Source organism: Helianthus annuus, chromosome 2 (genome assembly GCF_002127325.2).
Source record: "Helianthus annuus cultivar XRQ/B chromosome 2, HanXRQr2.0-SUNRISE, whole genome shotgun sequence".
In the NCBI taxonomy this organism is placed as follows: Eukaryota; Viridiplantae; Streptophyta; class Magnoliopsida; order Asterales; family Asteraceae; genus Helianthus; species Helianthus annuus.
Genome location: NC_035434.2, coordinates 19,473,178 through 19,480,107, shown reverse-complemented (window position 1 = coordinate 19,480,107; position 6,930 = coordinate 19,473,178).

Sequence of the window (6,930 nt, the reverse complement as noted above, 5' to 3'; positions counted from 1 at the left end):
GTTTGTTAACTCGAGAAGCGAGAAGCGAGAAGCGAGGTGGTCGAGTCACGAAGGTTTGAGTGTTGTTAGCGAGACAACCATATATAGTTTCACAAATTAAAACGAGGATGATTTAAACGATTTTTAACGAGTTAATGATTTTGAAATGATTTTAACGAGTTAAACGATTTGGGTAAACGATTGGTTTTTGGTTAGTGTTTAGATAACGGGATGGGTGTAATGTGATGAAAGCATGGTGGATACGCGCTTAGTACTTCCTATATATAAGTGTTTTCAACATATTACATACCGTCGCGTTATTTAGTTCACTTGGGTAAACGATTTTGAAACGATGTCACACAATGATGTTTTTCTAAAAGATATAAACCATACGAGTTTTATTTTAATTTTCAATTGTAACGAGTTTTTACGAGATGTTTTACAAATTTGTTTTTTAAAACAAATGTTTTTGGGTTAAGAATCATGGCTACGAGATTTTATAAACTATAATCAACTTGATTTGAGTTGGTTAACTAAGTTACAATACACTTTTCAAAACGAGGTTTGTATTTTGACTCTTGTAGTCTAATTAAGTACTGCAACATATAAACGAAGCCATGATTCCGATACTCTTATAAAACCTATGTACTCGCCAGCATTTCTTTGCTGACTATGTTTTTACATATGTTTCAGGTGTTGTTGCTTGATTGATTCTAGGATGCATGCGTCACATAGGATCTGGACAAGGCCTTAGTGACATAATAACTGTGATAGACAATGTGAAACTTGTTTGTTCTGTGTTAAGACAATGTTAATATTTAATATTATCAATAAAACGAAACTCTTTTGTATCCATGGTTGTGAAACAATAGCTTCGGTTACAACACTCCCCGAAGTTTCCACCACTTTTTGTTGTCCTACGTGGTCGGGGTGTGACAGAAGAAGTTGGTATCAGAGCCAATGGTTATAGGGAATTAGGTTATTAGTAATGCTTTGACCTAGACTATAACTTTTAGGATCCCAACGCGAGTTTCTTGCGTTTAGATTTTTAAAACAATACCGTCACCTATCCTTAGGTGATAACCACAATGAGAACCCAAAATTCGAATCCGCTTTGAAAACTAATCATCTGTTCTAGGATGATTGATTACTAGGTTTTCAACCCTTCGTTATAAGGTTTTGAATCCTTCCAGTTTGACTCATAATTGGCTTAGTGCCTTCTGAGTGTTCAAAATCTCGTCAAAGTTTGGGTCTAAATAGTATGAACACGTGCGAACTGGAAGAGTGGGTGCCTGTACCCTGGGTCTTCTGTCTAAGGCTAGAGTATTCGTACAAATCCGCAGTATCAGACCAGTCACTCTTACCTGGGAACTCTTTGGGTGAGAATCCACTTATAGGTGTGCATGTCTTCGGCGACACATTATATTGACCCATTTACTTTGATTAATCTCTGCGTGTCGTTTGTTTGTTCGAGGTAGCAAACAAATGATCGCCTCTCTTGTGTTTTATCGATACCTCTTTTGCTTTTCAACCTCACTCGTTTCTCTTATTTCCTTGTTAGACAATGCCTCCTCGACGTGAAGCACAATCTTTTACTATTGAAGAAATCGCAGCCCTGGTCTCTCAGCAAGTGGCTGCTGTGCTTCCCGGTGTTGTGACCCAAGTCCACGAGATATACAACAACAATAATAACAACAATAATGTACCGTGTAATTTCAAGAGCTTCAATTCTGCGAAGCCGCTTAAGTTTTCTGGGTCACAAGGAGCAACTGCGCTCCTGCAGTGGTTTGAGAGTATCGAGAGCACATTCAGAAACGTGCAGTGTCTGAATGCGCACAAGGTTGAATTTGCTTCAAGCGTGTTCGAGAAGCGAGCGCTCACTTGGTGGAATGGTATTATGCGCGATAGGGGTGCCGAAGTGGCGTTGGCACAAACATGGGAAGAGCTTCGGGCTCTCATGATGAAAGAGTTTTGTCCCCGTCATGAGATTCGAGCTTTGGAATGAGTTTGATGATTTAAAGCAAGATGGGAGTGAACACCGTCCGTACACGGACCGTTTTGAAGAACTCATTCTATTGTGTCCCATTATGGTTACCCCATTGGAGAAAGCAATAGAGAGATATATCGATGGTTTACCCGATTCCATTCAGGATATTGTGACCGGTGTTAACCCTACTACCATCCGTCAAGCGATGGAGTTATCTGCTACCCTGACTGAGTCTCAAGTCAGGAAGGGTAAACTCACCCACAAGGGAGATAAGAAGAAGTCTACCGATTCTGCAAAAGACAAGAAAAAGCGAAATGGTGCACAGAACTTTGCTATTACAGCACAGACTGCACAAAACCCGCAGAACCCACCGGTTCAACCGCCTGCGAAGAAGGCATATGCTGGTACCGCACCTCATTGTGCACACTACAACAGTCATCATGTTGCACAGCAAGCTTGCAAGCAATGTACAACATGTAGAAAACTTGGGCATTTGGCCAATATTTGTCGTATGGGACAAAATCAGGTTGCCCAGGTTCAAGCTCTGGTTCAGGGGAATGCTGCGAGATTCCCACTGGGTTCATGTTTTAATTGTGGTGAGTTTGGTCACTTCCGCAACAACTGTCCGAGGCTGGTGAATGCGAACATGAACGCTGATGCGAACCCGAATGTGAACGTCAACGCCAATGTGAATCCTGCTCGAGGGCGAGCGTACAATTTGAATGCAAATGAAGCGAGGGCCGACAACGAGGTTGTTAACAGTACGTTTCTTGTTAACAATCGACCTGCATCTATTCTTTTTTATTCTGGAGGCGATAGAAGTTTTGTTTCATTATCTTTCGAACCTTTGCTTGCGATACCTAGAACTAAACTGGGGAAACCCTTATCTGTCGAAGTTGCTACTTGCTACTGGTAAACCTCTCGTTCTCAATTCTTTTATTCGCGATTGTCAGTTGAACCTTGATAACCATCTTTTTCCTATTGACCTCACACCGATGCAACTTGGGAGCTTCGACATCATCGTTGGAATGGATTGGTTAACCAAACACCACGCTGAGGTGGTTTGTTTCGATAAGATTGTTCGTATTCCTTTGTCTTCTGGCAATGTTTTAGAAGTTTGAGGTGAGAAACCTTCAGGTGGATTGAAGCTTATGTCGTGTATGGAAGCCCAAAGGTATTTACGAAAAGGATATGTTGCCTTTCTGGCACATGTCACTGAGGAGAAGGACAAGAGTAAGAGTATTCAGGATATTCCAATTGTTTGGGATTATCCAGAGGTGTTTCCTGATGAACTGCCTGGTTTGCCTCCAGTTCGTCAAGTCGAGTTTCATATTGACCTTGTACTCAATGCCATCCCCATTGCAAAAGCGCCTTATCGACTTGCACCATCCGAGATGCAAGAATTATCGAAATAGCTTCAAGATTTATCTGATAAAGGATTCATCCGGCCGAGCTTTTCACCTCGGGGAGCTCCTGTCCTCTTCGTGAAAAAGAAAGATGGTTCTTTCGAATGTGTATCGATTATCGTGAGTTTAATAAGCTTACCATCAAGAATCGATATCCCCTACCTCGAATTGATGATCTCTTCGACCAGCTGCAAGGTGCTTCATGCTTTTCCATGATCGATCTGCGTTCTGGGTATCATCAACTTCGTGTTCTCGAAGAAGATATTCCCAAAACTGCTTTCCACACAAGATATGGGCATTATGAGTTCACTGTCATGCCTTTTGGTTTGACGAATGCTCCAGCTATCTTCATGGACTTAATGAATAGGGTCTGCAAGCCTTATTAAGACAAGTTCATCATTGTATTCATCTACGATATTCTTGTTTATTCGAAGTCTCAAGCCGAGCACGAGCAACACCTTCGCTTAACATTGGAACTTCTGAAGAAGGAACAACATTTTGCTAAATTCTCCAAGTGTGAATTCTAGCTTAAAGAAGTTCAATTCTTGGGTCATATAGTCAATGAGCGGGGTATTCATGTGGATCCATCCAAGATTGCTGCTATTAAAGACTGGAGTACACCGACGACACCTACAGAGATTCGATCTTTTCTTGGTCTTGCTGGATATTATCGTTGATTCATTTCAAATTTCTCGAAGATTGAGGTTCCACTCACTGCTTTGACTCACAAGAATAATCCTTTTGAGTGGGGACCCAAGTAAGAAGAAGCGTTTCAAACGATGAAGGAGAAGTTATGTAATGCTCCTGTTCTATCTCTACCCGAGGGAAGCGATGATTTCGTTGTCTATTGCGATGCGTCCAACTTAGGCCTTGGTTGCGTCCTCATGCAATGAGTCATTACATACGCATCTAGACAGTTGAAAATTCACGAGAAGAACTACACGACTCATGATCTTGAGTTGGGAGCTGTAGTTTTCGCGCTTAAAATCTGGAGACACTACCTCTATGGAACGAAGTGTGTGGTTTTCACAGACCACAAAAGTCTCCAGCATATTCTTAATCAGAAAGAGCTCAACATGAGGCAACGTCGTTCGGTTGAGCTCTTGAGCGATTACGATTGTGAGATTCGCTACCATCCTGGTAAGGCGAATGTCATAGCCGATGCGCTTAGTCGAAAAGAGCGAGTTAAGCTTCATTCTGTTCAAACGCTATCTGATCTTCAAACTCGTGTTCTTCAAGCTCAGCAGTTTTGTGTTTCACAAAATTTGATATGTAAGGAATTGCCACGTCAACTTGAGCTTAAGCTCGAAGCGAAGGACGATGGGTTGCTCTACTTCAGAGATCGTTTGTGGATTCCAAAACAAGACGATCTTCGCACCTTAGTAATGGACAAATCTCATAAGTCACGATATTCTATCCATCCTGGTGCTGATAAAATGTACAAGGATCTTCGTACTAAGTTCTGGTGGCCTGGTATGAAGAAGGATGTGGCCTTGTATGTATCAAAATGCCTGACTTGTCTCAAAGTCAAGGCTGAACATCAACAACCTTCTGGTTTGCTTGTACAACCAGAGATACCGGTTTGGAAGTGGGAGAACATTGCGATGGACCTCATCACTAAGCTACCGCGTACGTCTAAAGGTCATGATGCTATTTGGGTTGTTATCGATGGATTAACGAAATCAGCTCATTTTATTCCAATTCGCGAGGATCTATCTGCTGATAAACTTGCAAAGATTTATGTTGATTAGATTGTATCACGACATGGTGTTCCCTTGGATATCATTTCTGATCGTGATGCTCGGTTTTCATCTCATTTCTAGAAGACCATGCAATCTGCTTTGGGAACCCAACTGAATCTAAGCACTGCTTATCATCCCCAAACAGATGGTCAATCTGAGCGAACGATTCAAACCGTGGAGGATATGCTTAGAGCATGCGTGATAGACTTTGGTGGTAATTGGGATTCTCATATGCCATTGATCGAGTTCTCTTACAACAATAGTCATCATGTTAGTATCAATATGGCACCATTCGAAGCTCTCTACAGTCGAAAATGTCGTTCACCTGTCTGTTGGAATGAGATCGGGGAAGCTTCGCTTACTGGACCTGAGCTCGTTCTGGAAACAACAAACAAAATCAAGAAAATCCGAGATAATCTTGTGACAGCTCGAAGCTGTCAAAAGAGTTATGCGGATATGCGATGCAAGCCCTTAGAATTTCAAGTCGGAGATCGTGTCCCACTCAAGGTTTCACCTTGGAAAGGAGTTGTGAGATTTGGAAAGAAAGGAAAACTTGTACCTCGATATGTGGGACCATTTAAGATTGTGTAAAGAATTGGGAAGGTTGCCTATCGTCTAGAGCTACCTCTAGAGCTTGGAAATATTCATCTGACTTTTCACGTGTCCAATCTGCGAAAGTGTTTAGCTGACGCCGATCTTCACATTCCTCTCGACGAGATCCGAATCGATGAAACGATGCACTTTGTCAAGAAACCCGTGGAGATTGTGGACCGTACTTTCAAACCGTTGAATAACAAACGGATTCGATTGGTCAAAGTTCGCTGGGAATCCAAACGTGGCCCAGAGTTTACTTGGGAATGTGAGGACCAGATGAAGATGAAATATCCTCATTTGTTTTCACAAGTTTCCTCCAAATAAAATTTCGGGACGAAATTTCCTGAAGTAGGGGAGACTGTGACAACTGTGTTCTATAATCGATGTTCGATGTAAAACAATGATTATTAATAAAACAAGGTGCTTTGGTGTTATTATATGTGTTTTTGTGTTATTAAGTGTGTATTTGTGTTTCGTGATTTTTCAATTTGATTTGATTCCTATTTCAAGCTCTAAATCGCTTTCTGGAAGGTTATACACGCACCAACGCGTAAATATAACCAGTTTAATGCAACAAACACTCTAGAATAGTGAAATAGGCTTAACATACCTTAAATAACCTCCACATAACTTAGATATAAGTTTTGGATGGTTTGGTGAGTTGAAATCAAGTTTGTTCGATCGTAGGGACTATTTGTGTCAAACTGCGAAACTATACCGATTTGTATAGTAACGAACATTTCGGAACTTGATCATAAGTTACACATACCCTAAATAACCTTTACATAGCTTAGAAATAGGCTTTGAGGGATTCGGTATGCCAAAATAAACTTTATTGATCAATAGGGACTAAAAGCGTCAAAAAGTGTACAAGTTTGCATTTTCGCGCATATCTTTCGTTCTGAATATATCCGGACATCCAAAAATTCATGTAATCATTAAAATATCATGTTTTAGTGATTGGCTTGATAAAAATCCATTCGTCGCTTAATTTGGATCGTTTTTGCGTTCGTTACGACTTCCGTCGTAATTAAGCGAATAACGCGATCGTACGACCAAACGAACCGACATCCGAGATATTTTTGGGCATGTTTTAAGTTCATTTTAGAGCCTTGAATTGAGGTTAAGGGGGCTTAAACATGCCAAAAATGAGCCGAAATGCAAGTTTCTCAAGTGCAGGGACTAAATTGCAAATTCTGGAAACTAAGCCCACACGGGCCGC